Raw genomic sequence first — 22,068 nt, 5'->3', positions numbered from 1 at the left:
CCAGGGGCTCCCCCTCCCAGAACAGAGGGCACCCCACAACACCCAAGTCACCCCCATTGCCCTGTCAGCCCCAGAACCTGGGGCTGTGCTGGCTGCACCCTGAGGAGCCCCCTCACTTCCTTCTTCAGGTTGGCAGGGGACAGGCCGCCCAGGAGGAGCGCCCCTGTGAGGCCCGGGGGCAGCCTTTAAGAGGAGACCTGTAAGTGGCCTTTGTCAGAGCTGCCCAGGGTGCCTTTCTCCGCCGAGGCCGCTCACACCCTCTCTCTTCCCCAGGTATGAGGTCCCCGCCTGTCATCTGTGCGCACACTCCCGTGGGCGGCCCGACCCCAGTGATCAGGTCCCCGGTCGAGATGAGTGAGCTCCGCCAGCCTCAGGCCGACCTTCAGGCCCCAGTCCCGGCCCAGGGTCCGGTGGAGGCGCCGCTGCTGGGGGCTGCGGGGGAGGAGGCCGCATTCCCCTCGTCCTCCGCCTCCCCTGGAGCCCCCTCCTTCTCCGCCTATGCCGATCCCTTGACCCGCGAGGCACTTGCTGTGCTGATGGCTGACCTGGTGGCTTTCCTGCTCTTCAAGTTTCGTACCGGGGAGCCGACCTCCGAGGTGGAGATGCTGAGTACGTTCCTCCGGGAGCATCAGGACCACTTCCCCGAGGTCTTCAGCCTCGTTTGCGAGTGCCTGCAGCTGGTGTTTGGCTTGGATGTGAAGGAGGTGGACCCCCGCGAGCGCACCTACGTCCTGGTCCCCACCCTGGGCCTCACCTGGGATGCAGTGCTGAGCGACTGGCAGTGCACGCCCGAGGCCAGCCTCCCTGTGCTGGTCCTGGCCATGGTCACCCTGTTCGGTGACCGCGTCCCTGAGGAGGAGGTGTGGGGACTGCTATGCACCCTTGGGTTTTGTGGCGGGAGGGAGCTGCTCACCGAAGTGTGGGTGCGGACGGGCTACCTGAAGTACCGGCAGGTGCCCCACAGCGACCCTGCCTGCTACGAGTTCCTGTGGGGTCCCCGGGCCTACGCGGAGGCCAGCAAGTGGCAGGTCCTGCAGCATCTGCTCAGGATCAATAGCATGGATCCCAGGTTCTTCCCATCCGTGTCTGCAGAGAGCGTGAGCGATGAGGAAGAGGGAGCCTCAGCCAGAGCAGCAGCCGGTCCCACGTCCAGCAGCTTCTCCCGTGGGGCAGGAAGGGGGGCTGATCCTTCACTCTGAGTTTGAAGAGGGAGCGGTCAGCCTTCTAAGCAGTGAGAGCCGGGCGAGTTGGGGGAAGCCGGTGTGCAGCATCTTTGGGTTCCTGTTGTGTATGTTGACATGGACTTCCATGTCTGTTTTCTTTAGGAATTTTTCAAATGTTGGTTCTTTGAATAGAAGACTAAACAAGCTTCAGTGTCTAACTTTGTGTATGACGTTAATCCCACAGGTATTTGCACTAATTCAGTTCAAGAACAAGAGTTTTGCTGTTTGTAAGAGAGGTTGGGAAATCTCCCAGTTCGTTTTGTGACCGTGTACAAGATAACAGGGAATTGGAATCAGAACTGCTCTGGAAACGTGGAAGTACTTAACAGTGATATAGATGGGGGAAGAAATAGAAAAATAAAAGCCATTGTTGTTCCAGTTCTTGCTTCCCTGTCTTGTCTGTCATTCTGTAAATAAAACGAACTATCTCTGTTGAGTTGGATTTGCACGGGTATTTTAAGAAAGTAGGAGAAGGTTCATCTCTGTCAATAAGCCCCCTGCCCACTGGCTTGTTTATTCCGCAGACCTCCACGGAGCCTCTGCTCTCCGGAAGGGCCTGTGTTAGTAGCGGGAACGCTAGGAAAAGCAGGACACACCCGCACCTAGAGTGATGGTCTAGGAGCCGCTGTCACATGAGGAAGGTGGTGAGACGTCCCCTAAGTCCCACAGAATAAGACAACATGGGACGAGGCGGTGGGGCTCCAGGAGCGAGCCCTGGAGTGTTAAGTGCCCCGAGCCAGGGCACTTTGGGCCTTTGGGAAGTGGGGGTTCCTTCTGTGGGAGGTGATGGTGATGAAGCTGGGCGGTGGCAGCAGCCAGACATGCAGAGGGTGTGTCTTGGGTTGGAGGGGAAAGTCTGAAATGGGACATTGCTGTGAGATGTCCTTCTGGGCCATGGATAAAGCCGGGAGAAATCTCGCCCTGGGGCAGGAAGGAAGGGGTGCTGGCTCTTGTTGCATTGCAGTGGGCCACAGTGAAGAGGTAGGTGTTTCATACCCGCCATCTGCAAGGATTTCCAGAGAAATGAGGGTCTTGCTCTTTGAAGCCCTGCTCGGTATTCCCGGGGCTGGCCCTCCTCTCCCTGCCCTGGGAGAGCCAATTACCAACCGTATGGAAACGACCATTTTAGTCACCTGGAGTTTACTTTGGCCACTTGTGAGCAAGGTCTAGATTTCAGTGGGATGAAATGGATGAAAATAGGGGGTTTGAAAGAGGAGAGGCTGCCGAAGTGGAAAGGAGTCGCCGTGTGACTGGAATCCTGGGAGCTTTGCGTGAGCTGCCCCCAGCTGGGGAAATCACCACCCTTCCCTCCATGCCGACAGACACACACACACACACACACACACACACACACATATATCCAAATTGAATAATATATCCTGCAGCAGTAAAACACACAGAACAGCAATTTTGACTGGTTTTCTATTCCGTTTCCTATGGAGCTGCAAATTCTCTGAGATGTCATGAAAAGAAAGCAACTTCCAGAGGGGAGAAGGACAGAGTCTGGGATCAGAATAATACTAGAAATAAGTCCTAGCCACTAAGGAGCAACGTCCGCCAGTGTCCCCGCGTTCAGGCAGGTGCAGAAATACGGTGGCATCAGAGACCCACAGGTTTGGGCTGTGACCTGGCATCGAAAGGAAGGAGCAACTTCTGGGCCTAATGGGATTGGGAGGTCACTGCAGTGGGAGGTGCAGACGGCGCCGGGGGCTAAAGAGGCGGCCCTCCCTGCTGAGCGCCGTACGACAACGTGAACCTTACGTGGGATCCTGGATTTGAAGCACCTGCCATATAGCAGGTGGGCACTTGGAAAAGGTGGAGAATTTCAGGGCCAATGTAACCTGCTCAGACACTCCTGCCGGAAAAGAAGGGGATTTTGTCATCACAAAAGGTAAGCCCTGCTTTTGTTGAGCCTCTACTAGGCAGTGTGGCATTGGAGAGCCGTCAGGTGCTCGTCCCCATCTTGTCTTCCTCTCCTCCCCGCACAAGTGAGGACACAGCACTGCCAGAGTCCTCTTCACTTAGGAGGGGTCATGGGATGACCCTTTGCCACTGAATTCTGAGCAGAAGCAGTTTTGTCACGGCCATCTGTATCGAAGGCACACCGGGGTCGGGGGTTAGTCCTCAAGCCATGACAACACAGACACAGACCACTGTGCTTCCTCCCCCAGGGTCTTACGTCCTGCGCCTCTGCCCCTTAGATGTGAGATGCCAGACTCTGTGCCTTTAAGGCCCTGGGCAGGGTTGGAGGTGCTCCAGAGAGAGGCTGCCCCACAGGGAGCTGGCGGAGGGCATTTCCCTCAAGCAACCCGCACCCTTAGGTCCTTGAGCTGCACCCATCCGTCCCCGCGGGGCTGTGCTGAGTCTGTCAGGAGGGCAGCCGCCAGCTGCCGAGCGGCCCCGTTGGGGTCGGGGGCGTCCTCGTGGGGCCCAGCCCCGAGTCCCCCTCAGGGTGACCCTGCTGCCCACAGCGCCCACTCTGTCCGGAACCTGTCCCCCGACTAAGAGCCGCTTAGGCCCCGGTCCTGATGACCTCGTGCATGTATGTTTATCTGAAAGTCCCAGAGAAGCATCCCCCCCCTCCCCCCCCACCAATATCATGGTTCGGGTGGAGCTGGCAGGACGTGATGCAGCCACTCGGCGAGCCTCCTCGTGGTTGGTAAGTGATGATCGTTGCCGCGGGGATGTGGGGCGAATCTCTGTGCTTCCGACTTATTTTGAAATCATTCCCTACGTAATGCCCAAATGTTTGAGTACACTGATGGCCTTCTGAATGTGACCGTGAGGTTTTGGTTTTTGAGCCTGAGTGCGAGAGGCACAGGCGTGTCCTGTCAGCCACCCGCAGAGCCGCCTAGGACTCTGGTGTCCCCGATCAGGGTGTTTGAGCAGAGGGACAGGCTGTAGCAGGTGGCAGGCGTGGTCCCCAGGACGCTCCCCCAGGCCCCAGCCACCCGCAGACCCGCATGAAGGTTTGGAAAGGAGCCAGGCAGGAGAGGGCTTTGGGGTCCCGGTGATGCAGGCTGTGAAGAGGGTCCGCCGCCCCAGAGAGGTGGAAGGAGCAGCACCCACCAGACCCCATCTGACCTGCCCTGGGCTGGCCGGGGGAGGCAGGCGGGAGCAGATGCCTCTGCCGGTGAGCTGCAGCCCTGGACCCCAGCAGGAAATGGGTGCTCTTGGGACAACGGGTGCTCCAGGACCAGAGCCCCGTGGGGCACTGCCGGGGGAAAGCAGGGATTCCTAGTGCCCGTTCGTGCAGTGAACTGACTGATGGGGGACAGTGCTAGCCCAGGGACGGCCGTGGCAGGCAACGCAGCAGCGGCCGGGACACGCCAAGAGCGCCCCAGGGACATTCAGGGAGGCACTTTTCAGGGGGGCAGCAGCACCCTCCCCAGTAGACTCTGGACGAGCACACACCACCCCGGCACCCAGCCAGTCCTGACCAGGGCGGGGCAGGGCACACGGGAGCTGCTGCCCGTCAGCGGGAAGCTCTGACGTTCTCTACGTGCGCTGAGCCTGCCCCCTGAGGGGCTGGTGTGAGTTGTCTCAGCCGTGGCCCTGTTTCCCGAGAAGCCCCCATTCCCCAGCCCCAGCTAAAGTCTGCTCTGAGCTCCAGCCTCCTCGGCAAAGGGCTGACCTCCTGCCTGGCTCTCGCCTACCCTCCTGTGTGGCAAATATCGCCGGCTGCTGCTTTAGGGGCCTTTGTGAGCAAGTGCGGGGGCCCGGGCCTGTGCCTGTCCGTGGTCCCTGAGCTGGGGCTGGGCACAGGGATAGGGCTGGGTTGGTGGCGGGATGCAGGGTGTGAAGCCAAGTGACATTCAGAAGACAGCAGCAGGGTGTAAAGCCACGTGTGAGCAAGCATCCAGGAGGAGGTGCATCCGCAGGGCCCTGAAGGGCACAGACACTCACGCCCCGTGGGGATGCGGAGAGTCCGCCGGCCCGGCGGTCCCCGTGCTTTGAATGCAGGCTTGCCGCCTGCCTGACAGCCGGTGTGCCCGGGGAAGTGAGCCTGCAGGAGAACGTGGGGCCACCACGCCGGTGGGGCAGAAGGGAGCAGAGTGGGCAGTGGAAGGAGAGAGCAGGGCCCAAGCCTGAGCATAGGAGCCGCCTTCAGAGGGCCGTGCCTCGGACCCCCACGTCCAGGACCCTTCTCCATCCTCACGCCCTCAGTCCTAGACCCTCACCCTCCTCCCTGGCCCTCGTGTCCATTTCACGAGAGATGGTGACCTGATGGGCCTGGGGAGGCCACGTGGGCAGAATCCAGTGTCAGGCTCTCATGGGCACTAATGCCTGGCTTCCCTGTGTTTTCCCCATTATGTGGCCTGAGGCATCAGATAGCAGGACCCCGTGGAGGACAGCTGAATCCCCCTTGACTGTTGGGGAGACAGGTCAGGCCAGTGCGGGGATGGGGCTTTGCACGCATATGATGCGTAGCTTGAATAAGAGTCCTTCTAGTGACAAGCTGATCAAATCATGGAGACTCCCTATGCCTCGATTTCTCCATCTGTGAAATGGGCCTCCTAATAGTACAAGGCAAAAGCATTGGTGTGAATTTCCCCATGATGTGACCTGCTTGTAAAAAGCCTGGGCCAAATGAAGTGGTCGGTGGATGTAGCTCTTGTTACTGAGTGTGTAAGAAAGATGCGCCCTCCCCCATGTAGTGAAGGTTCCCAACCAGTACACGTCTTGTGATCCCCGCGTACGTAGATTAGCGCAGTTTTTCTTTTCTCGTGAAAATTTGTTGTCAGGATGCTTGGGCTCGCCTTCCTCTTCTTCTCGCTTGTCCTTGTTCAAGATGAGGCTGTTGATTTGAGGTGTCGCCTCCATTGGAACAGGGGTGTTTGCAGCTTTAGGTCCCAAGTGCCTCTTTGGCCGCGTGCCGTAAGTCCTGGGGGCTTTGCTATGTGTTGTCTTCATTTCAAAGTATTTTCTAATTTCCCTTGTGATGTCTTGTACGGTCCCTGGGCTATTGTTATGGACTGAACTGCATCCCCCCAAAATTTGCATGTTGAAGCCCTAATCCCCTAGAACCTCAGAATGTCACTGTGACTGGAGTTAGTGGTTCTTAGGTTGAAATGAGGCCATTAGGATGAGGTCTAATCCAAGATGGCTGGTGCCCTTGAGGGAAGAGCGGATCAGCACACGCAAGGAGAGAAGGCAGGGGCTGGGGGTGCGTGCACAGAGGGTGACCACGTGAGGGGCGGTAAGAGCACGGCCACCTGCAACCAAGGAGACCGGCCGCAGTACAAGCCACCCCTGCTGGACCCTCCCTCTCGGCCTCCTGGTCGGAACCACCGTGAGAATCTGTGTCTGCTGTTTCAGCCCCTCATCCTGTGCCGTGGGATTTGGCATCGTCCCAGACTAATGCGGTTATTTGGGGACGCACGGCTCAATTTCCCTCTCTTTGCAGATTTCCCACATTTCCTTCTGTCATTGAGGTCTAATTTCACTCTCTTTTGGCCAGAGAACATACTTTGTATGATTTCAGCCCTTTTGTTTGTATCCCCTTAAGTTCACTGGGGGATGCTGTGTGGCCTGACGCGTGGAGTACCCTGGAGAACGTTCTAGGTACGCTTGACGAGCACGTGTCTATTCTGTTCTTGGGGCTAATAGTCTACACATGTCATGAGACCTAGTCTTTGCACAGTGCTGTTCAAATCTGTGATTCCCTTACTGCGGTGCTGTCTGGTCGCTGGACCCATAATGAAAGCAGGCTGTGCTAGTCTGCTTAGAGCTGCCATAGCAAGGTCCCACAGAGGAGGTGGCCAAAACTACAGAAATGTACTGGGTCCCAGTCCTGGTGGCTAGAAGTCCAACCTCAACTTGCTGGAAAGTGCAGTTCCAGGTGAGGGAAGGCGTCTCGTCCTGGCTCGCACACAGCTGGTTTTCTCTTGGTCCCTCACTTGGCTGCTTCCCTGCACAGGTTGGGGGGAGGGAGGGAGGGAGGGAGGGAGAGAGAGAGAGAGAGAGAGAGAGAGAGAGAGAGAGAGAGAGGGAGAGGGACACAGGATGGAGGGAGGAATCGAAAGCAAGAGAGAGAGGGACGGAGGGAAGGAGAGAGAGAAGGGGAATGAGGGAGGGAGAGAGGCGATAGGGAGTGAAGGAGAGAGGATAGAGAGAGAGAGAGAGAGAGAGAGATGGAGGGAGTGATAGAGGGGAAGGGAGGAAGGGAGAGAGAGGGGGGAAGGGGGATGGAAGGAGGGCAAGAGAAGAGGGGGAGGGAGGGAGAGACAGGGAAGGGAGAGAGAGATAAGGAGCAGGGAAGGAGGGAGAGAGGGGGAGGGAGGGAGAGAGATAAAGGGAGGGGGGCGAGGGAGGGAAAGAGAGAGGGGGAGGAAGGTAGGGGGAGAGAGAGAGAGGGAGGGAGCGGGGAGAGGGGGGCAGAGGGGGAGGGAGGGATGGAGAGAGAGAGGGACGGAGGGAGAGAGAGGGAGGGAGGTTGGGAGGGTGGAAGAGAGGCTGAGGGAGGGAGGGAGGCAGGGAGATCTTCGGTGTCTCTTCCTCTTTTCCAAAGGACACCGCTCTTGTCGGACTAGGGTCCCACCCTTGTGACCTCATTTAACCTTACTGACTTCCCCAAGGGTGCTATCTCCAAATACATGCAGCTTGGGATTAGCACTGCAACAGGTGGACTTAATGGTTGGGGTGGGAGCTGGGGGATCCATTTGAATCCATCACAGGGGGGACCGAAGTCTCCCACTTCTATTGTAGACCGGTTTCTTCCGTCCCTTCTGTCCATTTTTGCATCGTTCATTTGGGGCACTGCTGTTGGGCTGCTCAAGAGACCCCCCTGATGTGCACTAGCTGTGGCATCATGACAGACGGGAGCGGCAGATGGGACCACCCCTCACCCGGGCAGACCCGGGGCTCCTCTGGCTGCTGGTGCTTGGATCATTCCTGGTACCTTGAGTCTACTTCCCCTCCTCCCCCAACCCACCTTTTTTTCCTCTTTTCTGTGTTTTTGGCCACCCCACAAGGCTTGGGGGATCTTAGATCCCCGACCAGGGATTGAACCCGGGCCACCGCAGTGAAAGCATAGAGTCCTAACCCCTGGAACTCCAGGCAATTCCCGCTCCCCGCCCCCTCCTTAGCAGTGTTTGGGAGGGGATGTCGCCCTATCGCTGTGACAGCCACAGAGTCCTGGCCAGGCCCCCCGGCCCATCCCCCACACGTGGAGGCAGCAGCTGTGAGCTGGGGGTGCGCCCTGGCCTTCAGTGCTCTGTACACACCACTGGGCGCTGACCACAAGGACTCGCGGTATAAGCTGGACACCCCAGCGCCCAGAGGGTGGTGGAGCATGGCGCCCTTGAAGTGTTTAGCTCGAAAGGCAAGGAAAAGAGAAGCAGGAAAATGTCTCCAGACGCAGGACCCGCAGTGAAAAGCAAACCTCAATCCTGCTCTGCAGACACCAGAGAGCACCCCCAAACTGAACACCCGCAGGCCCCTGCCAGGGACCGTCACCTCCACACCTGTGCGTCTCAGGACAGGAAGGGCTCTTTTCAGACCTCTGACCGGGGAGGCCTGAGCTCTTCTCATCTGTCAAATCGAGACCCTGCTGGACACGATGCCCCCGCAACTGTGAAGCCGCGGGTGCCAGGGCCTTCCTTGTGCTTGTCCAGCCCTTCAAGGGTCTTTCTAGTGAGTGGACACAGGGCGTCTGAGGGGCTTCTCCAGGTGTCTGCTAGGTGCCCGCACCGTGCCGGGGGTGGGCTGTCACCTGTCATCGTTTCCTGCTGAGGGGAATCAACTGCTCAGCCACGCCCAGGACGGAGGCGCCAAACACGTGTTGGGTGGAACATCGCTCTCAAGTCCCCGTGCTCTTTATTGCCCTGCAAGGTTCTGGCCGCGTCACCACCTCCGTGTGTCTGCAGGGTCTGCCTGGTCAGGGTCCTCTGTGGGCCTGCCTGGAGGGGCCGGCTATTCCAGGAAAGAGCGGGAGCCCACGCAGCGATGGCAGAAGTGGCTCAGCGGCCAACGGATCAAGGTCAGGGAGGCGGCAGGCCTGGCGGCCACCTCAGGCATCCAGGGTGCGCAAGAGGCAGCAGCGCGGCCCCCGGGAGCTGCGCGGGGTGGGGGGGAAGGCTGAGGACTTGGCGGGGTGCGGCGGCCAGGCCCGGCACGGGCCAGGGAGGACTCATCTGGGCGGGAGGCCAGGAGCAGCAGAGCCAGGGGACCTCGGCTGGCTGGGCCACCTCTGCCAGGACAGGGACTAGAGGGACCAGAACCTGCATGCTGGGATGCGGCGCGGGGGGCTCGGCTGCTGTCCGAGGAGGGGCTGGAGCGACAGAGCCAGTCCTGGCCAGGGCGGAGGCATGGTCGACTTGCGGGTGGCTCGGGGTCCCCTGGATGTGCTCAGGATACGGTGGGAGGCCGTCCTGCGGCTCCGCGGCGCTGGGCGCCGGGAGGTGCCCCGGGGCTGCCGGCTCGCCGTCCACCGGCCCGGATGCTGGTTTAGTGCGCACTCTCGGCTTCATCCTCACCAGGAGGTGCGGGCAGTCTCTCTGAAACAGGGGACTGTGGTAGAAGTGTAACTGAGGTCGCAGTTGAGAGAGAAAAGGAAACCCCGAGTCACAAAAGAGTTGCTCGCAAGCAGCAGCCGCCTGGCTGGGCCCCTGGGCGCCCTCCCCCAGCCGACCCAAGGCCTCTTTGGAGAAAGCGGGACCCGTTCCCAGCAGGACGCTGTGCCCCAGCTTTTACATTCCCGAGACTCGCTCACTCACCATCACCTTTTGCCCTTGGAAAATGACTGAACATGGCCCCTTAGTATGAGTACAAGGCCCACGAAAGGGGACTTGGCGTTTGCAGGTACGAGACTGCAACAAGGTTCGGTAGCTTTCTAAGGAAGTGTCCGAATCGCCCCCTGGCCAGCACCTCCAGGGGCCAGATCGGGGACACTGACTGCTTCCCAGGAAGGGACCTGCGCCCCCACTCAAGTGATGCTCTGGAGCTAAGGGAGTCGAGGGGGCACACAGACCTCCGCCCTCCCCCCGGCGGGCCACTGTCCCCGAGCAGGAGGACGGGAAGGGCCAGCGTTGCAGCAGTGTCCTCTTGTCCCCCCGGTGTGACTGCGTGTCAGGCGCGAGCGGCACTGCCCACGTGTCAGGAGTACACGATGACGCCTTGCCCGCGTGTGCTGTGAAACGATCACCACAGGGGGTCCAGTTCACACGCATCACCTCACACAGACACACCAAAGGGAAAAGGAGGAGGGAGAGAAGTGACGTCCCTGTGCTGAGAACGCTTCGGGTCCCCCCATAACAACGTCCCAACACAGCGCGCGGCACTGCCAGCTCCGGCCGACACGCCGGTCCCCAAGTACCACCTTTAAAGGAAGCTCTCCCGACACGCCTGCCGCCGTCCCAGGCAGCCCCGGGGTTGGCACCCGCCCCCCACCCGCGGGCCCAGCGGCTCAGCCCCTGGAGAGGGCTCCTCCCCCGCCGTCCCCCGCCCTCCTTACCTCGCTCAGGACGTGGGCGGGCCGCTCCTTCGTGGACAGGTTGGTCACGCAGAGGGACGTGTGCATGTCCTGGTGCACTTTGCTGAATCCGTAGCAGTTAAGCTGGCGGATGAAGCTCTTCATACATTCTGTCTTGAACACCTTGTCTAGGCCGTCCCTGTCCAAAACCTCCTTTTGAAACAGCGGCCTGTTGATGCCTATGCAAGTCCCGTCTTCATTCCACCAAATGGACGCAAAGCGACTGCTGTGGACGATCGTCCACAGCTTCCTGGGAAAGGGGTGGAAGAGCAGGCTGCCTTCCCACACGGCCTCGCAGGCGGTGCGAGGCCCTTTCAACAAAGGCTCTTCCGTCAAATCCTGGAAAGCGGCTTCTCCAGGCAGCAGCCTGAGGTCGGGGTGTCCCGCGGGCACGGGCTGGTCCAGGGCGAGGGACTGGGGGGGTGCAGCTCCCTGAGCCGAGGGCCGGAACCGCTGTGTCGGGAGGAAGAGGCGCCTCGCCGAAGCCGGGCGCCCTGCCCGCGGCAGGGCCCTTCTCGTCCGCAGCCATGCGGAGCGCGGCGGGGCCCTTCTCGTCCGCAGCCATGCGGAGCGCGGCGTGTCCCTCCGCCACGTAAACGGGACAGTGCAGCGCGGCCGGCAGCACCCTGGGCTCACACTCCCGCTCAGCCCCTCACAGAAGTGCTCCGGTGGCTCGGGGGTGACATCACAGCCCAGCCAGCAAGTGACATCATAAAGGGCAGGCCCGTCAGCACGTCAGCCTCCTGCTTCACGCCCGTCATCGCAGGGGGCACGAAGACACTCGTGCACGGGTGCAGAGCCACGGGCCGAGCGCTCGTGCAAACCGGGCACGGCCTTCTGGTCCCGGAGCCCCCGGGCCAGGCAGACGTGCACGGACCCACGTGTGGCCCACGAGGTCAGAGGTCCTCCTGTGTGACCCCTGGCCTTCCGGGCCGTGCACAGCACCCACGATTTCAAGCACGAGCATCGTCCGAGACGCGGCCCACGGTCAAGGGCGCTAAAACTTGACAATTCACCTGTGAACTGGAAGAAAAACCCTCACGATGTCTGGGTCTGCAAAGTGCCTACCTTACCCTCTCCCTGGAGAGGTGTCCCATGGGTGCTGAGCAGGAATCGGACTCTGGACCCCCGCCCTCACCCGCAGCAGCCCTTTCCCTCCATTGCCCACAGCAGAGGCCAGACTCAGATGAAACGTTCAGGGAAATTTATTAAACAGAAACATTGACTGAAACCATTGAACAGAGGGCATAACAACACACAGAGGAACTTCTAACGGCCACCGGAGCCCACGGGTCCCGGCCCTCCCCCCAGGGTCCTCAAAACGGTGCCTCCGCTACACCCCACCCGGCGGCCCTCCGTCTCCCCACAGTCTCCCTTCCTGAGGGCCCCGCGGGTGGCCTCTCGCCAGGAAGATGGGCGCCGGCCATGCCCGCTCCCCCCAGGGCAGACCCTCCATTTCCGGCCCACATGCCCGGGGCCCGGCCCTGCCCTATGGCGGCCACAGGACAGTCCCACAGCAGGGCGCGCGCCACCGAGCCGGGGACGTGGAGTCCCGAGGAACAACGGGGTGGCCCAGCAGAACACAAGCCCTGGGGGGCCTCCCGCAGACCTCCTGCAGCCCCGGTCAAGGTCTTCCTTCCCAAGGTCCCAGGTGGGATCCCAGGTCCTGGGGTGGGTGCTGGCTGTGACCTCGTCCATCCCGTCCTTCCCGCCGGCTCCTGGGACTGGGCTCGGGGTCTCCACGCCGCGCAGGGCTTGGGGGAACTGCTCAGAGGAGAACACACGCACATTTCCACAACAACAGGCAGCGCTGGGCCTGAATCTATGCCCAGAAAGCACACGTCGAGCTCACGACACTGGCCCACAGAGACCAGAGCCTTGGCTGGCACGTGGCGCACCTCAGGGCTCTGCGGGGGGTCGATGGCTAGGGTGTGTGTGTTGGGGGGAGGGGAGCGGGGGCTGGGGGGTTCCTTGACACCTGGGTCCCTCTGGGGCCTACAGGGACACATTTGGGCTTGCCAGTACAGGGAGCCACCTGCCCCAGGGGATGATGAATAGGGGCCCCCTCTCAGGAGGGAGGCCCAGGCACCTTGAGTAGCCCCTAATATGGGGCCAGTAGGCTGCCGGGTCTGGCCTCCCCCTGCCTCCAAGCTTGGGGGCCCCGGGGCCTGCTGAGCCTACTGGCCTGAGGTGGATGCCGGGGGGCTCATCTCTGCAGCCCCGTCCTCATTTCCCGGCTCTTCTGGGATGGGCTTGAGCCCCTCCTCGGGGGTCTCCTCGGCCTCCTGGCCTCCTGCCTGGGCGAGGCCCTCTGGCTCCCAGCCAGGACCTCCTGGGGCCACCGGGGAAGCACTGCCCATCCGGCCAGGCATGGGGACTCCGGGGGCATCTGAGGGTCCTGCCTGACCTAGGTCCGCAGGGGCGGCAGCACTTGCATCTTCCTGAGTGGCCGCGGACGCCTTGCTGGTCTCCCCAGGGCCAGGGGCTGCCCTGGCGGCACCATGGTCTTCAGGGGCTGCCCTGGCGGCACCATGGTCTTCAGGGCCCGCCTCGCCAGCCTTGACAGTGCCGGCAACTGCCCCACTGGCCTCCTCACGTGCCGGGTGGTCCTCGGCGCTACCTTCCTTGGAACGGGCGGCCTGGGCGGTGGTATCTTCACCGGCCGGGGAGGCCTTGGTGCCATGTGCAGTGGTGCCTGCGGTGATGGCCTCATGGGCCGCGGCGGCCTGGGCGGCTGCTGCCAGGCCTCCAACGTCCACACGGGCCTCTTCCTGCCCTGGGAAGTGCTCCCTGCTAGCCGGGTCGGCCTCCCGGGCCTCGGTCTTCTGGATGAGCCGCAGCATCCCCGCAAAGCCGGGAGGCCTCCTCATCAGCCGCATCGTCCTCAGCGTGTCCCGGAGCGTGTCGTTCAGCCGGGCCCGCATCACCACCTGCCGGGCGCGCGCCTGGTCCGCCATGGCCGGGTGCATGGCCCCCTTCTCCAGGGCCGACTGCAGCAGGCCTTCCAGGCGCATCACGTACGCAGAGAGAGTCTCCTGGGGCCGCTGGGCACAGGTCACGAACTTCAGCCGAGCACTCTCCCGGGGGTCCTTGTTCCCAAACACCTGCACCAGCGCGGCCAGGCAGTCCTGGGCAGCCAGCTCGGGATCTTCCGCCAGGAGGCCGCGCACGAGATCCAGCGCGGGGCCGCGCAAGCTCTCCACCAGCCTCCTCCTCCTCTCCCTCTCAGACACGTGGCGCCACAGGTGCAGCATGTCGTTGGCCTGCTCCAGCCAGCTCTCAGAGGACTCTTCCCCGTGGCCCGGCTCTTCCATCCCAGAGAAGGTTCCCAGCTCCTGGTAGCCCATGCTGTGTAGCATGGGCTGCAAGGCCTGCCTCCACTGCTGGGTCCCGGGCCCTGCCTCACCCATGGCGCCTGCCGCTGTCACAACTGCTTCCTCAGGCGCAGTCATTGCCTCGCCCGTGGGTCCTGTCATACTCAGAAGTCCTGCCACGCCTGCAACATTTCTGTAACCTGCAGCTCCTTCCTCATCTGACTCAGCTCCTGCTTCCCCTTCAGCTCCTGCTTCACCTTCATCTCCTGCTTCACCTGCAGCTCCTTCCTCACCTGCAGCTCCTTCCTCACCTGCGGCTCCTGCCTCACCTGAGGCTCCCTCCTCACCTGCAGCTCCTTCCTCACCTGCAGCTCCTTCCTCACCTGCGGCTCCTGCCTCACCTGAGGCTCCCTCCTCACCTGCAGCTCCTTCCTCACCTGCAGCTCCTTCCTCACCTGCAGCTCCTTCCTCATCTGAGGCTCCCTCCTCACCTGCACCTCCCTCACCTGCAGCTCCTTCCTCACCTGCGGCTCCTGCCTCACCTGAGGCTCCCTCCTCACCTGCAGCTCCCTCCTCACCTGAAGCTCCTGCCTCACCTTCAGCTCCTGCTTGACCCTCAGATCTTTCCGCACCTGTAGCTCCAGCCTCACCTGCATCTCCTGCCTCACCTGCAGCTCCCTCCTCACCTGCAGCTCCCTCCTCACCTGAAGCTCCTGCCTCACCTTCGGCTCCCTCCTCACCTGCACCTCCCTCCTCACCTTCAGCTGCCTCCTCACCTAAGGCTTCCTCCTCACCTGTGTCTCCCTCCATACCTGCGACTCCCGCCTCCCCTGCAGCTTCCTCCTCCCCTGCAGTTCCTGAGTGACCTGCAGTTCCTGCCTCACCTGCCCTGCCAACCACTGCTTGTCTCTGGGGCTGCTCAGGGAAATTGGGTCTATCCTGTGAATCAGCATCAGGGGCCTGGGGCAGGCAGACCACAGTCCAGGGCCCTCCCTTGCCTGGTATTTGGCGGGGGAGCAAGCTTCGATTTAAACACTCAGCAAACTCGACCAGGGCAACACTCGACCCCAGCTCCTTTCTGTAGACCTTGCCCAGCACTCGGTACCTGCCCAGGGAACGCAGGGCAGCCTGCACAGCCTCCTGGAATTCCTGGTCTTTGCAGTCATCTGGGATTCCCAGGATGAGCAGAGATCGCTGAGCGTTCACGCCCATCGACCTGCACCAGTCCCGCAATACCGCCAGAGCCATCGCCATCTTCGAGGACCTGAGGGTGGGGGGAAGCGATCAAACAGGTGTGCACAGGCTGCTGAAGTGTGGGAATCGGCCTGTGGATGCAAAGAGGAGAGGATCATGTTTGTGCCACACAGCCCACCCTAGTGCCCCTCACAGCAGCAGCCTGGAGCACCTCCCTGCCCTGTTTGGTTTGTCTGACTTTAGGAAACTTTTTAAATAAATTACATTTATTTACAGGATAGAAGGCTAGGGACTTCCCTGGCGGTGCAGTGGTTAAGAATCCACCTGCCAGTGCAGGGGACACAGGTTCGATCCCTGGTCCGGGAAGATCCCACAAGCCGCGGAGCAACTAACCCCACGCGCCGCCACCACTGACCCAGCGCTCTAGAGCCCACGAGCCACAACTACTGAGTCCACGTGACACGACTACTGAAGCCCACATGCCTGGAGCCCGTGCTCTGCAACAAGAGAAGCCACCGTGATGAGAGGCCTGCGCACCGCAATGAAGAGTAGCCCCCGCTCGCTGCACCTAGAGAAAGCCCGCGCGCAGCAACAAAGACCCAACGCAGCCAAAAGTAAGAATAAAATTTAAAAATAATAACAAAAGAGCACTTGTTGCGGACGACTCAAGAAACAATAATAAAATAAAATAAAATAATTTAAAAAAAAAGACAGATAGAAGGCTCGTCACCTTTTCTACATTTCTGGCCTCAGTTTTAGGAAGCTGCCTTTTTCCCAAGGAATTTTTCAAGTCTTCCAATTTGTTAGCATAAACATTTCCATAATATCCCATAATGTTCCCCTATATCCCCTTTTTTAATGTACATCTGATCCGTAACGTTGGCCCTCTTTCATTCCTCATATTGGTGATCAGCGTTCTTTCTATTTTTCCGTGATTCATCGTTCTAGGACTTTCTCGGTCTCCTTGCTCTTTTGAAAGAAGCGCATGGCTTTGTTCATCGTGTCCATAATTTGCTTTCTATCACTGATTTCCTCTCTTAGCTCTCTTATTACTTCATTTTATGTTTCCTTTGCTCTTCTTCTTCTAGCATCTCTACATGGACTGTTAGCTCATTGATTTTATGTCCTGACTCTTTTCTAACAGAAGCATTTAGAGGAATACAGTTTCCTCCTGTCGCTTTTTGCTGCCTCCCACTAATTTTGGTAAGTTGTGCTTTCTTAGTATTCACGTTGAGATATTTTCTAAGTCCCTCTGTGATTTTTTTTCTTTGATCCATGGGTTTCCCAATATTTGAAGATATATTATCATTAGTACCATCAAATAAAATTCCCCCGTGACGAGAAAACTTATCATGTAAACTTGCAATACTGCTAAATTTATGGAGACTTTTACAACTCTGGTACGGCGTGTCCGGGTGAATGTGCAAAGCACCCTCGTAAGGAATCTGTGTACTCTGTGTGGAGGCCAGGGCCTTGCCCTGCCCACCCACCTCTGCAATTCCTGTGCCACCCGGACAGAGGCGACCTGAAGCTCTCGATGCCTCATGCAGCGGGCCAGAGCCCCTCCCTGGACCCCCACAAATCCATCTGCCATGGCCAACAGCCTCCACCAGATCACAGCAGCCCCAGCGCCTCCCCCTCTCAGCATCACTTACGCCCCCCGTGGCCAGGCGGCTCCTCCCGGGCCCCTCGCACTACATCCCCTCCATACACCCTCCCCCACCCACCAGCTGGGGGCGCTCCGCTCTGGGCCCTGGAAGCCGGGCGCCCCGCCATGCGTACGGGCCAGACTGCCTCTCTCACCTCCCCACACCGGGGAGTCCTCCCCCGAGCACACTCAGCGCCGGGGGCTCTCGCTTCTCGTACCCCAGACGCACAGCCCACCCGTCTTGCCCCCGCCCACCCGGGAGCCGGAGCCCCCTAACTGCCACGAGCGTCCGCCCCCCCCCCGCCCCACGCCCCGCCCCGGCGGGAGCTCCCCTAACGCCTACCGCACCCGCGCCCGGGAGTCCTCCCCATCGACCCCCGCCTCAGCCAGGAGTAGCTCCCCCTTCCTCCCGCCACACGCAGGAGCCGTTAGCCCTCCCTTCCGGTCTCGGCCCCGGGGGTGGGGGGTGAGGCCCGCCCGTCCCGTGCTCCCCACCCCCGCAGCCAGTCATCCTCTCCTCTGGCCCCAAAGCCGGCCCCACCCGACCGGCAGGAAGCCCTCCGCTCCGGCCCCCCACCCACGCTTAGCCATTAGCCCCACCCTCTGCACCCCGACTCCAGAACGCCCCCCACCAGCCACCCCGGAAGCCAGCGGTCCTCCCCTCTGACCCGCTCACTGGGGGACCCTTCCCTCAGCCCCCCTTCAGCCCGCTACCCTCCGCCGCCGCTCCCCCACTCCCAACCGAGCAGCCCGTAGCCCTCCCCCGACCTCCACTCCTTCCCAGGGCCCCCGGTACCTGCGGAGTCCAGCCCCCGGCAAAGCCCCCGCCTGTCTCCTGACTTGCTCTGACTCTGTGGATGGCTCCGGAGTCCCGCTCACGAGGGGCTGAAGAGCTCGTCTCAGCAGAGCAGCCAGGAACTGTGCTGCCGACTGTCCCAGGCACTCTGTGCGAACGCCACGTGCGTTTCCGGCTGCTCCCGGAAGCCCCAGGAAGATGAGGGAGAACGTTCTAGACGTCTCTTTACAGGGAAAGTGGTTGGATCAGAAGAGCACGTGAGGAGGGGCTTTGCTACGGAAGCACCAATAGCCACGCGCACTGAGGGCCTGAGGTCCCAAGGCTTGGCGCCTCCGGAAGCAAAAGACACGCCCATTGGCCTTCCACCAATAGGAAGGCCTCCCTGCAAGGCTGCGGAGTTGGGGGAGCAAACTTGGCGATGCAGAGCCCATTGTGGCAGGTACGTCCACTTGTCTTCACAGGTGGTTTTCTACTGTGATTGATAATGTCATAAACCTATTCTTATTTCTTTGGTTTGTTTTAATTTTTGAATTTTATTTTATGTATTTTTTTATACAGCAGGTTCTTATGAGTTACCCATTTTATACATATTAGTGTACATTTGCCAATCCCGATCTCCCAATTCATCACAACCCCGCCCGCCCCCACCATTTTCTCACCTTGGTGCCCATATGTTTGTGCTCTACGTCTGTGTCTCTATTTCTGCCCTGCAAACCGGTTCATCTGTACCATTTATCTAGGTTCCACATATGTGCATTAATACACGATATTTGTTTCTCTCTTTCTGACTTCCTTCACTCTGTATGACCGTCTCTAGATCCATCCACGCATCTACAAATGACCCAATTTCGTTCCTTTATACAGCTGAGTAATAAATAATAGTAATAAAGCTCTTCTTCATATGGACTGATTTCTTGTCTAGTTGTATCAACTAGCCATCCTCTCACAAGGCACAAGAGAATGAGGCAGCCGTCTGGGGCCTCTTTTATAAGGGAGGTAATCTCATTCATGAGGGCTCCCCCCTCATGGGCTAATCACTTCCCAGGGCCCCACCTCCAAATCCCATCCCTGTGGGGGTTAGAATTTAACAGGTGAATGAGGGGCAGAGGTTTACAAATATTCAGTCCATAGCAGTGTCTGTCCAACTATTGTTGCTCCTATGCCCCCTTTATCCTGCTGAGATACTCAAGGTTTTCATTTACATTTTAACTTCTCTACTGCCTTCTTAGGCAATTATCAGTTTTCACTAAAACTTTACAATTCACCTATGAAATGGAAAACAGCGCTCACCATCTCTGGGTCTGCAAAGTGCCTACCCTACCCTCTCACTGGAGAGGTGTCCCATGGGTGCTGAGCAGGACTCCGACTCTTGACCCCCGCCCTCACCTGCAGCATCCCTTTCCCTCCATTGCCCACAGCAGAGGCCAGACTCAGCTGAAACTTTCAGAGAAATTTACTAAGAGAAACTTTGACTGAAACCACTCGCAGAGGGCATGATAACACAGAGAGGAACTTGTAACAGCCACCAGAGTCCGGGGGTCTCTGGCCCCCCCACCAGGGTCCCCAACAATGTGCCTCCACTACACCCCACCTGGCGGCCCTCCATCCCCCCACTGCCTCCCTTCCTGAGGGCCCTGCGGGTGGTGTCTCGCCAGGAAGATGGGTGCCGGCAATGCCCGCTCCCCCAGGTCAGCCACTCCCCCTCTGGCCCACATGCCCGGGGCCTGGCCCTGCCCTATGGCTGGAACAGGAAAGTCCCACAGCAGGGCACCCACCACTGAGCGGACGACGGGGTGTCCCGAGGAACAACGTGGTGGCCTTCAGTTGTACTGCTAATTACTTTCACATTTCCAAGGAAATTCCTATTCCAATGCCATATTATCTTGTTCACCATCACAAAACAATATGGGAATCTTACAATTTGTTTTACACAATCGCAAAACTCTTGTCGTTGAACTGAATTAGTGCAAATACATGTGTGATTAATGTCATTTGCAAACTTAGATACTGAAGCTTATTAAGCCTTCTTTTAAATGGAACAATATTTGAAAAATTCCTAAAGAAAACACAGATGATATTCCATGTCATCTTACACAACAGGAACCCAAAGATGCTACACACCATGTTCCCCCCACTCGCAGGGGCCCTCACTACTTGGAAACTCGACCGCTCTCTCTTCAAACTCAGAGTGAAGGACCAGCCTCACTTGCTACCAGTGAACTTGGGCCTGGAAGGAGCCTGGCTGCTGCTCTGGCTCAGGCTCCCTCTTCCTCGTCGCTCACACCCTCTGCACACAGGGATGGGAAGGACCTGGGATCCAAGCTACTGACCCTGAGCAGATGCTCCAGGACCTGCCACTTGCTGGTCTCCGCGTAGGCCCGGGCACCCCACAGGAACTCGTGGCGGGCAGGGTCGCTGTGGGGCACCTGCCGGTCCTCCAGGTAGCCCTCCTGCACCCACACTTCGGTGAGCAGCTCCCCGGGCTCCCCATAGATGCAGGGCTCCCTCCCGGAACACACCCCCATGCTGCCGAGCACTCCCCACACCTCCTCCTCAGGGGCGCGGTCACCGAACAGGGTGATCACGCCCAGGACCAGCACCAGGAGGCCGGCCTCGGGCGTGCTCTGCCCATCGCTCAGCACTGCATCCCAGGTGAGGCCCAGGGTGGGGACCAGGACGTAGGTGCGCTCGCGGGGGTCCACCTCCTTCACATCCAAGCCAAACACCAGCTGCATTCACTCGCAAGCGTGGCTGAAGATCACGGGGAAGTGGTCCCGATGCTCCCGGAGGACCGTACTCAGCATCTCCGCCTTGGAGGTCGGCTCCCTGGGGCGATACTTGAGCAGGAACGCCACCAGGTCAGCCATCAGCACAACAAGTGCCTCCTGGGGCAAGGACTCGGCATAGGCGGAGAAGGAGGGGGCGCCAGGGGAGGCGGAGGACGAGGGGGATGCGGCCTCCTCCCCCGCAGCCCCCAGCAGCGGCGCCTCCACCGGACCCTGGGCCGGGACTGGGGCCTGAAGGTCGGCCTGAGGCTGGCGGAGCTCACTCATCTCGACCGGGGACCTGATCACTGGGGTCGGGCCGCCCACGGGAGTGTGAGCAGGGGACCTCGTACCTGGGGTAGAGAGGGGGTGTGAGCGGCCTCGGCGGAGAAAGGCACCCTGGGCAGCTCTGACAGAGGCCACTTACAGGTCTCATCTTAAAGGCTGCCCCCGGGCCTCACAGGGGCGCTCCTCCTGGGCGGCCTGTCCCCTGCCAACCTGAAGAAGGAAGTGAGGGGGCTCCTCAGGGTACAGCCAGCACGGCCCCAGGTTCTGGGGCTGATGGGGCATAGGGGTGACTTGGGTGTTGTGGGGTCCCCTCTGTTCTGGGAGGGGGAGCCCCTGGGTACACACTCAGGGCACGCACCTCCCCTTGACTCCTGGCACTGCCTGGGCCTCCTCTGCTCTGTACCCCGAGGACACGGTCCTCAGACCTGGGCCTTCGCCTCCCGGTTCCTGGAGCCCCTGTAAGAGGAATGGAGGGCGCACCTCTTGTGTAAACTGTGGCACAGCTCTGGGCCTCGGTGCTGGTAGGAGGATTGGGCCGGACACTGTGAGGTCCCCCCAGTTCTGAGTTCCGGGGTGGGTGGTCCCCTCGGGGCTCGCTCGTCGTGCTCACTGTTCCCCTTAAGGGCCTGGACCCTCCCCTTTGCAGGCCGGAGGAGAAACTCAGAACAGGACCCCGAATCTGAACAGAAAGCAGTGAGGGGGCCCCACAGGTGGCCGCACCTGCCCAGGGCCTCCCGAGGGTCCTAGGATGGAGAGATGCTGGGTCCTCACCTCCTCCTCACATCCTGCCTGGCCTCCCAGCGCTGACCACAGGGGCAGGTTTCTGTTGAGGCCCCTGTTCCAGGGCTGGGGGTCTGCTCAGTCCTCCCTCGGGGGCCTGGGAGTCCACCCTCTGCGGACCTGAAGGCTCACCCCTCACACCAAACACCTGACCTCCTGAGGACCCCGACCCAGAGGTCAGGAAACATCTCATCTGCTGACCGTGCTCTGGCGCCTCCAAGGCCCCCGCGGAAGGGCAAAGGATCCCTCCCTGTGTTGGGGTCTAACGTCCTCAGTCCTTCCTTCCTCGCGTGCAGGCTGGACTCTGGGCAGGACCTGGGATTGTCCCGTCTGCCAGTGTGAGTCCCTGCTCCTTATACCAGGTCTCCAGTCTCTCAGAGACCCTGACGTCAGGACAGGCCTACCGTGCTCATCCCGCCGCGGGGCCTCCCACGGCCACCTGCAAGGGCGGTGATCTGGTGGGTCCCTTTTGTCCTCCCTCAGGGTCCCCTCAGTCCTGCCTAAGGGCCCTAAGCTTAGTCCACCAGGGACCTGACATTTTACCCTCTGCGCTCATGAGACCCCGCCCCTTATCCCAGGTCCCCAGCT

General features: G+C 60.1%; 1 protein-coding gene and 1 pseudogene across 1 annotated transcript in view; one reads left to right on the top strand and one right to left on the bottom strand.

Annotated features, from left to right (window-relative positions):
• TEX28 (testis expressed 28) overlaps positions 1–22,068 on the top strand; it is a 188,697-nt gene that overhangs the window by 134,090 nt on the left and 32,539 nt on the right.
• Positions 19,903–20,700, bottom strand: LOC136142720 (melanoma-associated antigen 8-like; annotated as a pseudogene).

This window comes from Phocoena phocoena, chromosome X (assembly GCF_963924675.1).
Source record: "Phocoena phocoena chromosome X, mPhoPho1.1, whole genome shotgun sequence".
NCBI lineage: Eukaryota > Metazoa > Chordata > Mammalia > Artiodactyla > Phocoenidae > Phocoena > Phocoena phocoena.
The sequence above is the reverse complement of the archived record's forward strand: the minus strand, read 5'-3'. Positions and strand labels throughout refer to the sequence as shown.